The following is a 19,498-nucleotide window of genomic DNA, read 5'->3' as shown; positions in this document are numbered from 1 at the left end:
ATGGATGGATGGATGGATGGATGGATGGATGGATGGATGGATGGATGGATGGATGAATGGATGGATTGGTGAATGGATGGATGGTCTGGATGGATGGATTGATGGATGGATGGATGGATCGATTGATGGATGGATGGATGGATGGATGGATGGATGGATGAATGGATGGATGAATGTATGGGTGGATGGATGAGTGGATGGATGAGTGGATGGATGGACTGGATGAAGGGATGGATGGATGGATGGACGGACAGATGGACGGACAGATGGACGGACGGACAGACAGACAGACAGACAGACAGACAGACAGACAGACAGACAGACAGACAGACAGACAGACAGACAGACAGACAGACAGACAGACAGACAGACAGACAGACAGACAGACAGACAGACAGACAGACAGACAGACAGACAGACAGACAGACAGACAGACAGACAGACAGACAGACATACATACAGACAGACAGACAGACAGACAGACAGACAGACAGACAGACAGACAGACAGACAGACAGACAGACAGACAGACAGACAGACAGACAGACAGACATACATACATACGGACGGACGGACGGACGGACGGACGGACGGACGGGCGGGCGGGCAGACAGACAGACAGACAGACAGACAGACAGACAGACAGACAGACAGACAGACAGACAGACAGACAGACAGACAGACAGACAGACAGACAGACAGACAGACAGACAGACAGACAGACGCTAGTGTTCCCTAGAGGCTGAGCACACATTGCTCCAACAGAGGCCAATGTTCGGAATGCAGCGTCGGCGCTGTTGGGCGCTGTTGTCATGCAGATTGGGCCCATTCATAATTCGGAGGGACGAAATCTCAACAGTTTCTTGAAGCTAATGACTTCCCCTTTAATCGACGGCAGTCTCATTCCGGAAGTCCCAACATGGACGCTACGGGAGCCCTCGGAAAAACGCTGTTGACATTTTGAGAGCGTGCGGTCTTGAAGCAGAATTCTACACAGGTGCCTTTTGAAAACGACGATGTACGTTGTGTTTTTAATAAATTATAGGCAGTTGTTGGACATATTATTTCTAGTTTCTAGTGTTTCTAGGGCATTTATGCGATTCCTTTTAGCTTCATGCTACATCTCGTTGAATAGCGTGGGCTACATGATAACTAGCCGGCAACATGGCCGCTCGCTCCCGACGCTCCCGACGCTCCATGCAGGCGCTGTGTCAACTCGCCCCCGGACATCCGTCAATTGACGGAGCATAACGATGTTTTTATAAAAAGTCTATTTGCTGTTATTAGTGTATTGAATACTGGCTCATATTCTATATATATATATTTCTTTTTTCATCAACACTGGCCCGATATGGAGACTGTTGAATATCCGGTGGACTCCCTCCGCAAAGACGCCCTCAACTGAAACCTGTAGGGCGGCCGCCAGATGGCAGCAGAGCTAGCTCATACCTAGCTGCCGGCTAGGTTCTAGCTAGTCAGAACCGAGCCCCTTGGGAGAGACCCACTAACCCAGGAACTGACGCTGTGAGGCAGGAAGAGAGAGCAGAGAACAGTGGTACCTCAAGCAAGAGCACGGAGTAATTTTGAATACAAATTTTAACACACACATTCAATTATTATATAAAGAATATGTAATCATTTAAAAAAATGTTTTTACTGATTTTATTTATTACATTTAGTTTCATTAATTCATTCATAACTTTTGAACAATAGATGATATTTCTAATCTGTCAACTGTTCTATATTGCCCACAACATTGGCTAAATATCATACACTCCCTGTTACGACCCTGGCTCAAGGGACGCAACCTATGTGCAAAACCGACACCAAAACCCCGTGCTCTAACTCAAAATGCTACTATAGCAAGGAACTACTAATATAACTATAAACTAATGTACTGGTAACCCAACGGACAAGGACTGTAAGAACCTGACAGCTCTTTCTCTAGGCACAGACAGTGCATGTGTGTTACTAGGTCTGCCTTTAAAGCTCCCCAGCAGGTAACCAATCAGCACTAATTGGCTAATTGGCAGGCCTCACCTGCATGCCCGGTGACACAGGAGTGACCAGGCCTCTAGTACATAACACCTCCCCCACCAAACTGGTTGCCCAAGAGGCAACCACTACACAACAACCCATAAACAAAACAAAAAAACAACTGTGACCCCTTAGTTGTCAGGGCCTCTACCACAACAGCGATAACGGGTACCACAAACACCGGTACTATGATCGTGAGAGGGCGTCTGCTAGCACGTTGTCCCTCCCACGAATGTGGCGAATATCCAAGTTATACGCCTGGAGGAACAAACTCCATCGCATCAAACGATGGTTCGAATTCACCATGCTGCGAAGAAAAACCAAAGGGTTATGGTCTGTATACACAACAAGGGGTAAACTGGAGGATCCCACGTAAACATCAAAATGGTTCAAGGCAAGAACCAAAGCGAGCGCCTCCTTCTCTATAGTAGAGTAGTGCAGTTGATGCCTGTCAAACTTTTTAGAAAAGTAGCACACTGGGTGCTCCACCTCTAATGCATCCTCTTGCAGGAGGACGGCTCCAGCACCGAGGTCACTAGCATCCACTGCCAACTTGAATGGCAGTTGAAAATCGGGAGCTGACAGAACGGGAGCGCTAATCAGAATACCCTTGATGCTCTCAAAAGACTGTTGACAAGTCTCAGTCCACACAAAAGGTACCTTAGGACTGAGCAGATTGGTCAAAGGGGCAACAACAGAAGCAAAGTTCCTACAGAAACTCCTATAGTACCCTGCCATATCTAGGAAGCGCTTTAACTCCCGCGTGGTGATGGGAGCAGGGAAGCCCACTATAGCCTCCACCTTAGCTGTAATGGGGCACACATGCCCATGTCCAACCACCTTACCCAGGTAGGTAACCGTGGCCTGTCCAATTTCACATTTCGCAAGGTTAACTGTCAAGTTAGCATCACCCAACCGCTTGAACACTTCGGCCAGATGCTCCACATGCTGTGACCAAGAGGAACTGTGGATAACCAGGTCATCTAGATATGCCTCACAGAACGCTACCCCGGCCAGGACCTTGTTCACTAGCCGCTGAAACGTCGCTGGGGCATTTCGCATGCCAAAGGCCATCACTGTATACTGGCAGAAACTCTCTGGTGTGACAAAAGCGGATATCTCACGTGCTCGCGGAGTAAGCGGAACCTGCCAGTATCCCTTTAGCAAATTCAATTTACTTACAAAGGCTGCTGAACCCACCCGATCGATACAGTCGTCCATCCGAGGAAGAGGGTACGAGTCCGGCTTGGTTACTGCATTAACTTTACGGAAGTCAGTACAGAACCGATGAGTGCAGTCTGGCTTATCAACAAGCAGGCAGGGGGAGCTCCATGCACTAGAACTGGGCTCCGCAATGCCATGTCTCACCATATAGTCTACTTCCTTACTCAAGATCCTCCGTTTTTCCGGATTCACCCTATAGGCATGTTGCTTAATTGGCCCTGCACTACCAACATCAATGTCATGCTCGAGTACATTAGTACGACTAGGGACATCAGAAAACAAACGTATATGCTGTCTAAGTAGGCGCACCACATCCGTACGCTCAGGAAGTGGTAAGTATGACAGGTGTGAGTCCAAGTCACCTAGTATCTGGGTGTTTGGCAACCGGCCCTGAGAAATCTCCTTCGACACAGAACAGTCGGCTACAATAGGAGATGCAGAAACTGTTAGAACAGCCACAGGCTTGACCCCTGACTGGTCAATCTGAGCCCTATCATTGTACGCCTTCAACATATTGACGTGACACAATCTACTCTTGCGCCTGTGGTCGGGAGTCTTAATCAAGTAGTCGACCTCACCAACTTTGCGTTCAATGGAGTATGGCCCACTGTATTTAGCCTGTAATGCAGACCCAAGAATAGGCGAGAGAACCAACACCTTGTCTCCCGGTGAGAACACCCTATGTCGGGCCCGCCTATCATACCACACCTTCATTTTTCCTTGGGCTACCTTTAGGTTCTCTTTCGCTAGTTCACATGCTCTACTAAGCTTAAGCCTGAAGTCACACACATAGTCCAACAAGTTAGTAGAGGAAGGAGTCTGGTCAGCCAACCACTTTTCTTTGCTTTGGATATAGCTGGGGCTGTGATCTTGCGTAAAGGAATGGCTTCAGGAAAACGGGTCGCTGCACACATAATAGTCAAAAGGTACTGGTTCCCTGTCTTAGTTCGAGGGAGGGGACCAACACAGTCAATGAGGATCCGCTCAAAAGGTTCCCCAACGGCAGGGATAGGCTGCAGAGGAGCCTGAGGGATCTTCTGGTTTGGTTTACCAACAACCTGACACACATGGCACGAGCGGCAATATTGTGCCACATCTGACTTCAAACCAGGCCAACAAAAATGTCTCAGCACACGGTCATAAGTCTTCCTGACTCCCATGTGACCAGCAAGATCATGATCATGTGCTAGATGCAGTATATCAGGACGATACACGGCTGGAACAACAATCTGAAACACACTGCCCCAGTCATCCAGACTGGACAGGTTAGGTGGTGTCCACTTTCTCATGAGCACGTCATTGCTAACAAAGTATCCTTGAGACGTATCTATCATTGCATCCTCTAAAACCGCCTCTTCAAAGAGGGACGACAAGGAGACATCCTTGCTTTGCTCTAGTACCAACTGCTCATGAGACGGTATCACCTTACCAAAACCCTCATCAGGGCCACTTTTCAACTCAACAAAGAACGTGTCACTAAGTGGCATATCACAATCTGAGTTAACAACATCCTGGGTGTCACATTTGACCTTTGACATTGCGCGTGTTACCGCACACACAGGAAACACTCCTGGATGCTTCTGTGCAAGCTCATCAGGAACCTCAGAAACTACAGGGACGGGAATTACAACTGGAGTAGCCAGCACTTTGCCACCGGCCAAATCGTTCCCTAGAATGAAGGACACCCCCTTTATGGGGATGTGAGAACACACTCCTACGACAACATTGCCTGATACTGTGACGACCCCCACTCTACCTGTTAAATGGAGAGTCTGACTCACCAGGAAGCATGGTGGAGTGGGTGGCTCGTTAACTGTATGAGACTCACCTGTGCAGAGCAGAGCTGCCTGCACCTCAATATATGTGTCTCTGGCTAATTCCCTCTCTGTCTGCTTTCTCCACTCCCAGGCACAGGTTGTACCAACACCCAAGCTGCATCCTTTAACATATCGTAACACTGATACTTACACCAAACACACACCACAGCATATCTACTCACTCATCCACACACTGCACTCACCACTGATTCTAATACAAAACATTCCAGTGTTTATGTGCTTATGTTTTTGTGTGGTTATATAGGTTTAAATAAATCATTCTTTGTTAAATTGTTATCACGTGTGGACTCCCTATTTGTCATAAATTACATGTTTGTGACAATACTAAGGGAGAGTTTAGCGAGACCTCATGCAAAGGAGTATTCACAAAGCCTCCTCCAAAGCCCTGAACAATGGCACCGGAATGCAATGAAGAATCTTCCGAAAATGGCAAAATCCCATCCAGAATGAGAGACTGGAAAGCTCCTGTATCTCTCCATATTGTAATAGCCTGCTTTGGTCCTAATCCACCAACCAGTGAAACAAATCCATCCATCATAAATGTTGAGGAGCCCTCTAGCTCCCTGTCTGCACCTTTGATACTTCGCACCCCACCCTCTAATGTCGGCATAGGTGTCCTGTCCATGATTTCTACCAGAGCCACCGTTTTTACATTTTTCTGCTTAAGCACAGGGCACCCAGCAACGATATGACCAGGCTCCTTACAGTGAAAACAGATAACCCCCTCTGGGAATGCACTAGCAGAGCCACCTTGCCTAGGAGTCGAAGTAAACCGACCAGCAGACACGGGTGCCGGGAACCGGCTCCCCTGAAAAGGACGCCTACTACTCCTGGACTCCACACGGCCCTCCTCTACAAAGAGAGATTTGTGTGTTAAGTTATTATATTCTTATAATATATTATATTATATATATGATATTATATTCATATATATTATATATGAATTTCCTTTAGAGGCTGCTAAACGAACAATGAATGAACACTACACAACAACCACCAAACGCACATAGCACACACATCCACACGCACACACTCACTTTAAACAAACACACTGTAGCACCCACTCCACACACTTTATAGCACACACCCACTTTAAACAAACACACTGTAGCACCCACTCCCCACACTTTATATTTATTGATGAAGGATTGCACTAAACTCGTACACCTTACTGTAAATTGTACCTAAATTGTACCTCATCCCATTTCTGCTTTGCACTAGATAGTACTGTACATTAGTACACTGCATAGTATTGTATATTATATGGTAACTCAGAACATTGTACATATGTCTATACCGAACACTGTGACCTCATTTTCTTCTTCTAAATTACATGCTATACTATGTTATTTGATACTATCTTGTCTAGCACAGTCTCTGGAGCGTAACAGTAAGAAGCATTTTGTATGAAAGTATTCTGTACTTCTGTATGACAACTATTAAAGAAACTTGAAACTTGAACTTGAACTAGAGTTAATCACTATCATCACTATTATCATATTCCCTTCCAACAACAATCCAGAACATCCACATCAGCGGGCTTCATCAGTGTCACAAGACCATTAAAGCAGCGGTTCTCAACTAGGGTGCCGCAGAGAGCTGCCAGGGGTGCCTTGAGATAAAAAAAATTTAAAAAACTTTTTTTTTTTTTTTTTTTTTTTTTTATATTTGGATACGTTTGACCATTTCTCAAAATCTGAAAATCATTATTTAATAAAACACAGAAAAGAATCACCAAGTTACTCTGGATAAAAAAAAACTTTACAGACAACATTGAGACAAAGCTTCCTGACACATCTCCATCCAAACTCTTGGAAGAACTCATTGAAATCTCATCTGATACCACCTGGAGAGCTAGTTTCAGAGTGTGGTGCTGAGTACCAAGTATCTCATGATGCAGCAGTTAAGGTGTTCATACCATTCAGCACCACATATCTGTGTGAAGCTGGCTTTTCATCCATTTACAGCTCTGAAAACAAAATATAGGGCCAAGTTGAGCCTTGAGGATGACATGCGTGTTGCCTTGTCAAAGATCTCCCCACGTATTGACCGTATTATTAGCCAGCAGCAGCAGACCTCGCATTGAGCTAGAAATGTCCACTGAGTGAACAAGTGCTTATTTTCTGTATTTATTTATATTCAGATTTTCAGTTTTTGAGAAATGGTCACACTTATCCAAATATGCTATTTTTATGGAAAAGTGTGCAGCTGCAACAGATAGCACTTTAGTGATACTTTTCTGTAATTTTATTTAAAGAAATATGCTATTTGATTTACTACTACAAGCAGTGTAATGTCAACAGTACTAAGCCATTTAGACCTGAAACACCTGTTAATAATGCATTATATAGGCATATACACACAAATGTGTTTCCCGGTTTCTTAAATAAACATTATTTTGAAAGCAAGCACTTTTGTCATCATTGTAGCAAAAAAGACAGGACCGGAAAAGTCTTTATCGTATGTAGGGGTGGCCCTGGACTATTTTATTGAACACAGGGGTGCCTTGGCAGCAGAAAGGTTGAGACCCCTGGTCTACGGGATCAAATTGCTCAGTAGCTCCGTATAAGACGGGAGCTCCTTTAATACTGGGAGACCCGGGTTCAAAACTCCCTCGGGGCATCGAAGTTTGAGGTGACGATGTTACATATGTATATATGCATGTACAGTCTGTATGTATGTACAGTATGTATGTATAGGGGCGGCTAAGTGGCGCAGTGGGCAAGGTGCTCGCCACTAATGCAGGAGATGCTGGGTTCGAGCCCAGCTCTCGGCATTGCTACCAGCTTGGCTGGTCGTTCATACTAACGCAATTGGCAGTGTTAGGGGTGGGAACTGGGAAGCTGGTGGGTGGGGATCGGACGTTGTGGACAGCGACTCCTACAGGTCGGTTGGTGCACCTGCGCAGCAGAATCAGGAAGCAACGGGGGCGGCGTGTTCCTCCCACGCAGACCCTCGCCGCTGAGAGATTGCGGTGTGCAGGTGAAAAGATGCGACGGCTGCCTCCTCGTGCACCGGAGGGGACACGTGATGCAAGGCTTCGTCCACATTGCAGCCGGCCAGTGGGAGGCATGGCCTAACAGCATTCGAGACAGGGGAGGGTAGAATTGTACAATACGAAATTGGGATCGGAGAAAAATTGAAAATGGGAGAAAAAGTAGATAAAAAAAAAAGGCATTTTAGCATGATGTTTTCAACTATGGGGGCACATGGTCACGTTTAACCATTAGAGGGGCACCAATAGGGCACGTCCTCTAATTATTTTCACTCAAAAGGGCACTTTTGCGTGACATTATTTAACCGTGGGGCACATGGTCAAGTTTAGACCATTGGATGAGCACCAATAGGGCACACCCTCTCATTTTTCGCCACTCAAAAGGGCACTTTAGCACGCGTTTTTCAACCGTGGGGGCACCAGGGGGGGCGATCTTTTTTCCTTACAGATCAAGTTAACTTCTGTTTACTTAAAAAAAAAATAATAATAAACACACACGATACTTGTGCCTAGTGATAAGGATACGCACTCAATGACATTGTCAAGGCTGTGTGTGTGTGTGTGTGTGTGTGTGTGTGTGTGTGTGTGTGTGTGTGTGTGTGTGTGTGTGTGTGTGTGTGTGTGTGTGTGTGTGGTTAAAATGTAAGCTCCAGGTATTGACATACAGTACAGTATGTCATGCTGATAATGTCAAATTACTGAATTACATCAATTGTTATTATGACTTTATTGTTTTAAAATCCCAGTAATGTTGTGTCCACCAGGGGCGTTTTTAGAGTTAGAAAACATTGGGGGCTTTTTTCTTTTTTTTTTCTTTTTTTAAACACAGAAATACGCAATTTTAAAGTAATTAGAGATGAATACTGAATAACTAGAATCATTCGAGGTTCTCAAAGTGAGGTCCAGGTCCATGAGAGGGATCTGGGCAGTCCCCATAGAAAATTCAAAGTTAACAGGACCAAATCATCAGTTTCTTATTTATTTATTTAACCTTTATTTAGCCAGATAAAACATTGATCTGGTCCAAGAAGCCCCAACAGGAGTACAAATATACATATATACACATATATATATACATATATATAATATATATACATATACTGTACATACATACACACATATACACCAATAACAAAATAAAAACACAGTTAAGAATCATACACATAAGCAAATAAACAAACAAACATATGCACAGCCTATGTACAAAAGAAATAAACAGTTCATCTCTAGCCTTTACAGTTTTCTTCAATTGCATAAACACTCAAATCAAAAGTATTACACAATTATCAAAACCTTACACTCCAGGAGCAAAATATAGGCCCAGATTTGCACCCCTACAATGTCAGCCTCACACCTTTTGCAAAACAATACACACAGTGATTTGCAAAACACTAAACACACTTGCATTACATTAGACACAGAATGTCAAATTACCACACATATGAGCCAATTGGTTAAACACAGCCATCAGATGCACAAACACACCATTGCTTAATTGTAGATACACCAATCAGGTTTAAGCACTATAAAAATGCAGCAGGTGAGTTCACCTGTCTTCAACCAAAATGGAAGGAGAGTGAAGTACTGTACACAGAGAACATGAAAATATACAATACATTCACCAAACACTACACAAGACAACCAATGATGCAGACTGATGAAAATATATTTTCTCCCATTTTCCCAAATCAGTCAAAATGGAGAATCACAACAAAAAATTATCTTGCCAGATCCAACTAGGCAAAGAGATAATGTCTAGTATTTTTAAGTTTTTTCAAAAAAAAAATGTTTTACTGTAATTTTAACCTGTACTGGATACAGTATTTTATGTTTGTCTGATATTTGCTGAGCTTACAGTGTTATGCACATAGTAGCATGAAAACTGGGACATGTATTGTTGTGATTCTCCATGTTGAAATGTTGACTGATTTGGTTATATGGAGAGAACATTTATATTTTCATCAGTCTGCATCATTGATTTGGGTATATGGAGAGAAAATGTTTTTTTTTTTATTTTTTTTAGTGTTTATCGCTTTTTCTGGTCAAGCATGACCGACAGACACAGGTTGAATGGGATGTAGAGTAGGGGAAGACACTCTGAGAAAATATGGCGGGTCCGGGAATCGAACTCATGTACCCCAGATCCGTGACGAGCACGGTTGTCCCCGACGCCGAAATAGCGCCGAGATACGCGGTGAGCTACGGGAGCTCCCCAATGTTATTTTTTTCATCAGTCTGCATCATTGATTTGGGTATATGTAGATAAATAAATTATATTTTCATCAGTCTACAGCATTGGTCTTGTGTAGTGTTTGGTGAATTTATTGTATATTTGCACATTCTCTGCGTACTTCACTTACAGTACTCTAATCACTGAGAAATAGAATTGCTACATGTGTTTTAGGTTAAGCACAGCAGTGTGTGTAACTGGTTCAAACAGAATTAAGTCATATGAAACGTGTTTCATATGGTAACAAAATGTAGTTTTTATAAATTAGTGTATGGTTTTGACAAGTGTTTAATTTAGCAAAGGATCTGAGGTGATAATTGTGTGTGTGGTTGTGCTAATTGTGTGTTTTGAAACACCGGGCCCCGTTTTCAAAATCATGCTTAGGCAATCGAAAAAAAACTGTATTGTGTGTTTCATTATATACATATGTTTCAGTCTTCTCATAAAAAAAATATTAGATTTTGGGGTCTTTTCCTGCCTTTGGTCCGCTTTGCATTCACATCTCAAATGAACCGCAGCAGGGTTCACTTGCAAGAGTGAATGAGCTTTCACACCACCCCAAACCAACCGGACTATCCGAGGAAATGAACCAGGGTTCGATTAAAGCTTATTTTTCGCACCTCAGATATGGCAGTGGACATGTATGACAGGACAAAGGCCATATGTAATGGCCTTTGGATTGAGGAACATACTACCAGCCAAAGGAGGAAGCAGAAAATGATGGACGAGTATGTAGTTGAGTCATCTTGTGGCACAAGCTCAGACCTCAGCTCAGGATATCAGCTGAGACAGAGACTGTTCTATCCAGTGTGCGAGCTCATCAGGAACCTCAGAAACTACAGGGACGGGAATTACCACTGGAGTAGCCAGTACTTTTCCACCGGCCAAATCGTTCCCTAGAATGAAGGACACCCCCTTTATGGGGATGTGAGAACACACTCCTACAACAACATTGCCTGATACTAAGGGAGAGTTTAGCAAGACCTCATGCAAAGGAGTATTCACAAAGCCTCCTCCAAAGCCCTGAACAATGGCACCGGAATGCAATGAAGAATCTTCCGAAAATGGCAAAATCCCATCCAGAATGAGAGACTGGAAAGCTCCTGTATCTCTCCATATAGTAATAGCCTGCTCTGATCCTAATGCACCAACCAGTGAAACAAATCCATCCATCATAAACGTTGAGGAGCCCTCTAGCTCCCTGTCTGTACCTTTGATACCTCGCACCCCACCCTCTAATGTCGGCATAGGTGTCCTGTCCATGATTTCTACCAGAGCCACAGTTTTTACATTTTTCTGCTTAAGCACAGGGCATCCAGCAACGATATGACCAGGCTCCTTACAGTGAAAACAGATAACCCCCTCTGGGAATGCACTAGCAGAGCCACCTTGCCTAGGAGTCGAAGTAAACCGACCAGCAGACACGGGTGCCGGGAACCGGCTCCCCTGAAAAGGACGCCTACTACTCCTGGACTCCACACGGCCCTCCTCTACAAAGAGAGATTTGTGTGTTAAGTTATTATATTCTTATAATATATTATATTATATATATGATATTATATTCATATATATTATATATGAATTTCCTTTAGAGGCTGCTAAACGAACAATGAATGAACACTACACAACAACCACCAAACGCACATAGCACACACATCCACACGCAAACACTCACTTTAAACAAACACACTGTAGCACCCACTCCACACTTTATAGCACACGACTTTAAACAAACACACTGTAGCACCCACTCCCCACACTTTATATTTATTGATGAAGGATTGCACTAAACTCGTACACCTTACTGTAAATTGTACCTAAATTGTACCTCATCCCATTTCTGCTTTGCACTAGATAGTACTGTACATTAGTACACTGCATAGTATTGTATATTATATGGTAACTCAGAACATTGTACATATGTCTATACCGAACACTGTGACCTCATTTTCTTCTTCTAAATTACATGCTATACTATGTTATTTGATACTATCTTGTCTAGCACAGTCTCTGGAGCGTAACAGTAAGAAGCATTTTGTATGAAAGTATTCTGTACTTCTGTATGACAACTATTAAAGAAACTTGAAACTTGAACTTGAACTAGAGTTAATCACTATCATCACTATTATCATATTCCCTTCCAACAACAATCCAGAACATCCACATCAGCGGGCTTCATCAGTGTCACAAGACCATTAAAGCAGCGGTTCTCAACTAGGGTGCCGCAGAGAGCTGCCAGGGGTGCCTTGAGATAAAAAAAAATTTAAAAACGTTTTTTTTTTTTTTTTTTTTTTTTTTGGATACGTTTGACCATTTCTCAAAATCTGAAAATCATTATTTAATAAAACACAGAAAAGAATCACCAAGTTACTCTGGATAAAAAAAAACTTTACAGACAACATTGAGACAAAGCTTCCTGACACATCTCCATCCAAACTCTTGGAAGAACTCATTGAAATCTCATCTGATACCACCTGGAGAGCTAGTTTCAGAGTGTGGTGCTGAGTACCAAGTATCTCATGATGCAGCAGTTAAGGTGTTCATACCATTCAGCACCACATATCTGTGTGAAGCTGGCTTTTCATCCATTTACAGCTCTGAAAACAAAATATAGGGCCAAGTTGAGCCTTGAGGATGACATGCGTGTTGCCTTGTCAAAGATCTCCCCACGTATTGACCGTATTATTAGCCAGCAGCAGCAGACCTCGCATTGAGCTAGAAATGTCCACTGAGTGAACAAGTGCTTATTTTCTGTATTTATTTATATTCAGATTTTCAGTTTTTGAGAAATGGTCACACTTATCCAAATATGCTATTTTTATGGAAAAGTGTGCAGCTGCAACAGATAGCACTTTAGTGATACTTTTCTGTAATTTTATTTAAAGAAATATGCTATTTGATTTACTACTACAAGCAGTGTAATGTCAACAGTACTAAGCCATTTAGACCTGAAACACCTGTTAATAATGCATTATATAGGCATATACACACAAATGTGTTTCCCGGTTTCTTAAATAAACATTATTTTGAAAGCAAGCACTTTTGTCATCATTGTAGCAAAAAAGACAGGACCGGAAAAGTCTTTATCGTATGTAGGGGTGGCCCTGGACTATTTTATTGAACACAGGGGTGCCTTGGCAGCAGAAAGGTTGAGACCCCTGGTCTACGGGATCAAATTGCTCAGTAGCTCCGTATAAGACGGGAGCTCCTTTAATACTGGGAGACCCGGGTTCAAAACTCCCTCGGGGCATCGAAGTTTGAGGTGACGATGTTACATATGTATATATGCATGTACAGTCTGTATGTATAGGGGCGGCTAAGTGGCGCAGTGGGCAAGGCGCTCGCCACTAATGCAGTAGATGCTGGGTTCGAGCCCAGCTCTCGGCATTGCTACCAGCTTGGCTGGTCGTTCATACTAACGCAATTGGCAGTGTTAGGGGTGGGAACTGGGAAGCTGGTGGGTGGGGATCGGACGTTGTGGACAGCAACTCCTACAGGTCGGTTGGTGCACCTGCGCAGCAGAATCAGGAAGCAACGGGGGCGGCGTGTTCCTCCCACGCAGACCCTCGCCGCTGAGAGATTGCGGTGTGCAGGTGAAAAGATGCGACGGCTGCCTCCTCGTGCACCGGAGGGGACACGTGATGCAAGGCTTCGTCCACATTGCAGCCGGCCAGTGAGAGGCATGGCCTAACAGCATTCGAGACAGGGGAGGGTAGAATTGTACAATACGAAATTGGGATCGGAGAAAAATAGAAAATGGGAGAAAAAGTATACAAAAAAAAGGCATTTTAGCATGATGTTTTCAACTATGGGGGCACATGGTCACGTTTAACCATTAGAGGGGCACCAATAGGGCACGTCCTCTAATTATTTTCACTCAAAAGGGCACTTTTGCGTGACATTATTTAACCGTGGGGCACATGGTCAAGTTTAGACCATTGGAAGAGCACCAATAGGGCACACCCTCTCATTTTTCTTTTTTTCTTTCTTTTTTTAAACACAGAAATACGCAATTTTAAAGTAATTAGAGATGAATACTGAATAACTAGAATCATTCGAGGTTCTCAAAGTGAGGTCCAGGTCCATGAGAGGGATCTGGGCAGTCCCCATAGAAAATTCAAAGTTAACAGGACCAAATCATCAGTTTCTTATTTATTTATTTAACCTTTATTTAGCCAGATAAAACATTGATCTGGTCCAAGAAGCCCCAACAGGAGTACAAATATACATATATACACATATATATACATATATATATAATATATATACATATACTGTACATACATACACACATATACACCAATAACAAAATAAAAACACAGTTAAGAATCATACACATAAGCAAATAAACAAACAAACATATGCACAGCCTATGTACAAAAGAAATAAACAGTTCATCTCTAGCCTTTACAGTTTTCTTCAATTGCATAAACACTCAAATCAAAAGTATTACACAATTATCAAAACCTTACACTCAAGGAGCAAAATATAGGCCCAGATTTGCACCCCTACAATGTCAGCCTCACACCTTTTGCAAAACAATACACACAGTGATTTGCAAAACACTAAACACACTTGCATTACATTAGACACAGAATGTCAAATTACCACACATATGAGCCAATTGGTTAAACACAGCCATCAGATGCACAAACACACCATTGCTTAATTGTAGATACACCAATCAGGTTTAAGCACTATAAAAATGCAGCAGGTGAGTTCACCTGTCTTCAACCAAAATGGAAGGAGAGTGAAGTACTGTACACAGAGAACGTGAAAATATACAATACATTCACCAAACACTACACAAGACAACCAATGATGCAGACTGATGAAAATATACATTTTCTCCCATTTTCCCAAATCAGTCAAAATGGAGAATCACAACAAAAAATTATCTTGCCAGATCCAGCTAGGCAAAGAGATAATGTCTAGTATTTTCTGTTTAAGTTTTTTCAAAAAAAAAATGTTTTACTGTAATTTTAACCTGTACTGGATACAGTATTTTATGTTTGTCTGATATTTGCTGAGCTTACAGTGTTATGCACATAGTAGCATGCAAACTGGGACATGTATTGTTGTGATTCTCCATGTTGAAATGTTGACTGATTTGGTTATATGGAGAGAACATTTATATTTTCATCAGTCTGCATCATTGATTTGGGTATATGGAGAGAAAATGTATTTTTTTTTTTTTTTTTCTTTTTTTTGGGTTTATCGCTTTTTCTGGTCAAGCATGACGACAGAAACAGGTTGAATGGGATGTAGAGTAGGGGAAGACACTCTGAGAAAATACGGCGGGTCCGGGAATCGAACTCGTGTACCCCAGATCCGTGACGAGCACGGTTGTCACCGACGCCGAAATAGCGCCGAGATACGCTGTGGGCTACGGGAGCTCCCCAATGTTATTTTTTTCATCAGTCTGCATCATTGATTTGGGTATATGTAGATAAATAAATTATATTTTCATCAGTCTACAGCATTGGTCTTGTGTAGTGTTTGGTGAATTTATTGTATATTTGCACATTCTCTGCGTACTTCACTTACAGTACTCTAATCACTGAGAAATAGAATTGCTAAATGTGTTTTAGGTTAAGCACAGCAGTGTGTGTAACTGGTTCAAACAGAATTAAGTCATATGAAACGTGTTTCATATGGTAACAAAATGTAGTTTTTATAAATTAGTGTATGGTTTTGACAAGTGTTTAATTTAGCAAAGGATCTGAGGTGATAATTGTGTGTGTGGTTGTGCTAATTGTGTGTTTTGAAACACCGGGCCCCGTTTTCAAAATCATGCTTAGGCAATCGAAAAAAAACTGTATTGTGTGTTTCATTATATACATATGTTTCAGTCTTCTCATAAAAAAAATATTAGATTTTTGGGTCTTTTCCTGCCTTTGGTCCGCTTTGCATTCACATCTCAAATGAACCGCAGCAGGGTTCACTTGCAAGAGTGAATGAGCTTTCACACCACCCCAAACCAACCGGACTATCCGAGGAAATGAACCAGGGTTCGATTAAAGCTTATTATCGCACCTCAGAGATGGCAGTGGACATGTATGACAGGACAAAGGCCATATGTAATGGCCTTTGGATTGAGGAACATACTACCAGCCAAAGGAGGAAGCAGAAAATGATGGACGAGTATGTAGTTGAGTCATCTTGTGGCACAAGCTCAGACCTCAGCTCAGGATATCAGCTGAGACAGAGACTGTTCTATCCAGTCGTCGACAGAATGCTGCAAGAGCTTGAGAGCAGGTTCTCATGAGTTGGATAACAACTTATGAGAGGCATACAGGCATGTTATCCAGCCTCAGACCAGTTTCTCTCAGTGGAATTGCTGCAACCCCTCGCCACACATTACAATGCCAGAGGAGATCACAGTTGCAAAGTGTTTCCTGGTCAGGACAGGCAGAGATGCAGTCCCTACTATCCAAAGTGTCTTTTCTCTCCTAGATGATAATAATAATAATAATAATAATAATAATAATAATAATAATAATAATAATAATAATAATAATAATAATAATAATAATAATAATAATAATAATAATAATAATAATAATAATAATAATAATAATAATAATGCATTTGATTTATAAGGCGCCTTTCAGGACACTAAAAAAAAAGTCCACAAATCGGTGAATGAAAAAATGATAGGATCAAATGAAAACTACTTACTAAAAATGGATGTTTAAAAGTACTAAAAACCAACAAAAAATACCAAACACTAACAAACATTCAGCACAGACAATGGGGATGCTGACAAAAAAATAAAATAAAAAAAAGTAAAAAAAAAAATAAAAAAAAATGTTTATTTTTTTATTTTTTTTTTAGATCCGGGGCTAGGAGAAAAACATCCGGGGCTAAAGCCCCGGAAGCCCAGGGCTAACGACGCCACTGGTGTCCACCAGACCTGTGAACATTGGGTGAGTAACAGAAGCGCGAACACCACACAAGAGTTGACAGATGGATTGGGTTGATATTGAATCCAACTCAGTTGATGATAAGATATTGAGGTTGGCTGACTGCATCACTGATAGCATTGTACACGTTGCACCTGAACGGTCCCTGGTCGTAGCGGGTCACATTGACTATGGTGAGAGTGATGTTTCCATCACCAAGCTGAACTCCCTCACTGGCTGTAACCTCAGAGCTGCCATTCAGCCAGCGGTAAGAGAGGGCGGAGCCAGAGGAGGAGCAGGACAGACGGACAGAGCCGTCGAACTCCGACATCTCTGTAATGTTGGCAGTCAATTTCACAGCAGTAACCGGCTCTGTTGAGGAAAGTAAAGAGTGTGAACATGAAAACAATAACAAGGGAGGAGTATAGGAGAAGAGAGGGCATGAGAGTGAAGCGGAAGAGAGCAGAAACTATCGAAAGGTTTTTGCTATAAATGGTAAATGGTAATTTTATAATTATAATAATAATGCAGGACCTCTTTAGGGGTCTTTATTCGGCCTGCAACAAACTGGACATGGAATGGGAGCGACACACACACACACACACACACACACACACACACACACACACACACAACACACACACACACACACACACAAACACACACACACACACACACACACACACACACACACACACACACACACACACACACACACACACACACACACACACACACACACACACACACACACACACACACACACACACACACACACACACACACACACACACACACACACACACACACACACACACACACACACACACACACACACACACACACACACACACACACACACACACACACACACACACACACACACACACACACACACACACACGATGCGATTGAGCTCTGCGCTTAACCCATCCCGTCGTCCTTCCCCCCAAGGGCAGCCGGGAGCAGAGCGTCAACGTGTGTGTGTGTGTGTGTGTGTGTGTGTGTGTGTGTGTGTGTGTGTGTGTGTGTGTGTGTGTGTGTGTGTGTGTGTGTCTGTGTGTCTGTGTGTGTGAGCACATGCATACATGACATGTGAATGTACAAGAAAGTAAAAATTTACAAAAAAGAAAGTTAGAGTGTGTCAGGGGGAGAAGGACTCTGTCATGTAGCTTACCCTGGACTGACAATGTTATCTGAGCGGAAGAAATCTGTGGTGGTATGTTGTATATGTATAGCATCGTGTAGTCTCCCGAGTCTGCCACCTGGAGTGACCTTATTGTCAGCTGTCCACCGGTACTGTTGTACGTGATCCTGTTTTGCCATTGGGGAGGTACATCCTGTCCGCTTGGAATCACCGCAATAATTAGATCTATTCCATGCCACCACAACTGCGGGAACCCCATGGTGACGTCGGACGGGCTCAGCGTGACATTGCTGCCGACAGGTAAGGGGTTCTTAGAGGCAATTATCCCATGGCTGCAGACATGCTCTGGAAAGAGAGGAACGTGTGCTGTGAGAGGCGAGCTCTGTTCAGTTTTTATCACTAGAAGTGCCTCAGAGATTGACAAATCAAATCATGTTTACACAAATATATAAATATGTCGGCTGAAATATATTAGAACAGGGCTGCCCACGCCTCTTTGACTCGCCTCTTTCTCTTTCTTTCTTTCTCTTTCTCTTTCTCTTTCGCTTTCTCTTTCTCTTTCTCTCTCTCTTTCTCTCTCTCTCTCTCTCTCTCTCTCTCTCTCTCTCTCTCTCTCTCTCTCTCTCTCTCTCTCTCTCTCTCTCTCTCTCTCTCTCTTTAAAACATCACAATAAAACAGTAAAAGATAAAACACAAAAAACATAAATCTAACAATCTCCATCAGAAAAACACTAAACAATGGGTGTGGTTCAAGAAGGAGCAGGAAGAAGTAAGATCCTGTCCTGCCCCTTCATCAGCAGTGTCATATTAAATAATACAAATAAAAAATATATCTTATAAATAATTTTTTTTAAATAAAGCTAAAAGAAGAATACCTTCAAAAGAAGGGGCCGCACTCTTTGGGACTGGTTTTGCTTATTTTTTTTTTGCACAGCGCGTTTAGCTTCTGCTTCCTCAGGTGCCGAGGCAGCTGCCTTAGGGCCCGCGGGGGGGTCTGGGGGGAGGGGGGGCCCGGGCCCAGGCCCGGGACTGAATGGAGTTGCCGTTCGCGTGTGGGACTGGATCGACAGACTGACTGTGCGTTTGTTTTGTCTGTAGGCTCCTCCCGTTTTGCCAGTACTG

The sequence above is a fragment of the Notolepis coatsorum genome, assembly GCF_963971535.1.
Source record: "Notolepis coatsorum genome assembly, contig: SUPER_15_unloc_5, whole genome shotgun sequence".
NCBI classification, from domain to species: domain Eukaryota; kingdom Metazoa; phylum Chordata; class Actinopteri; order Aulopiformes; family Paralepididae; genus Notolepis; species Notolepis coatsorum.
This window is presented reverse-complemented; position numbering follows the sequence as displayed.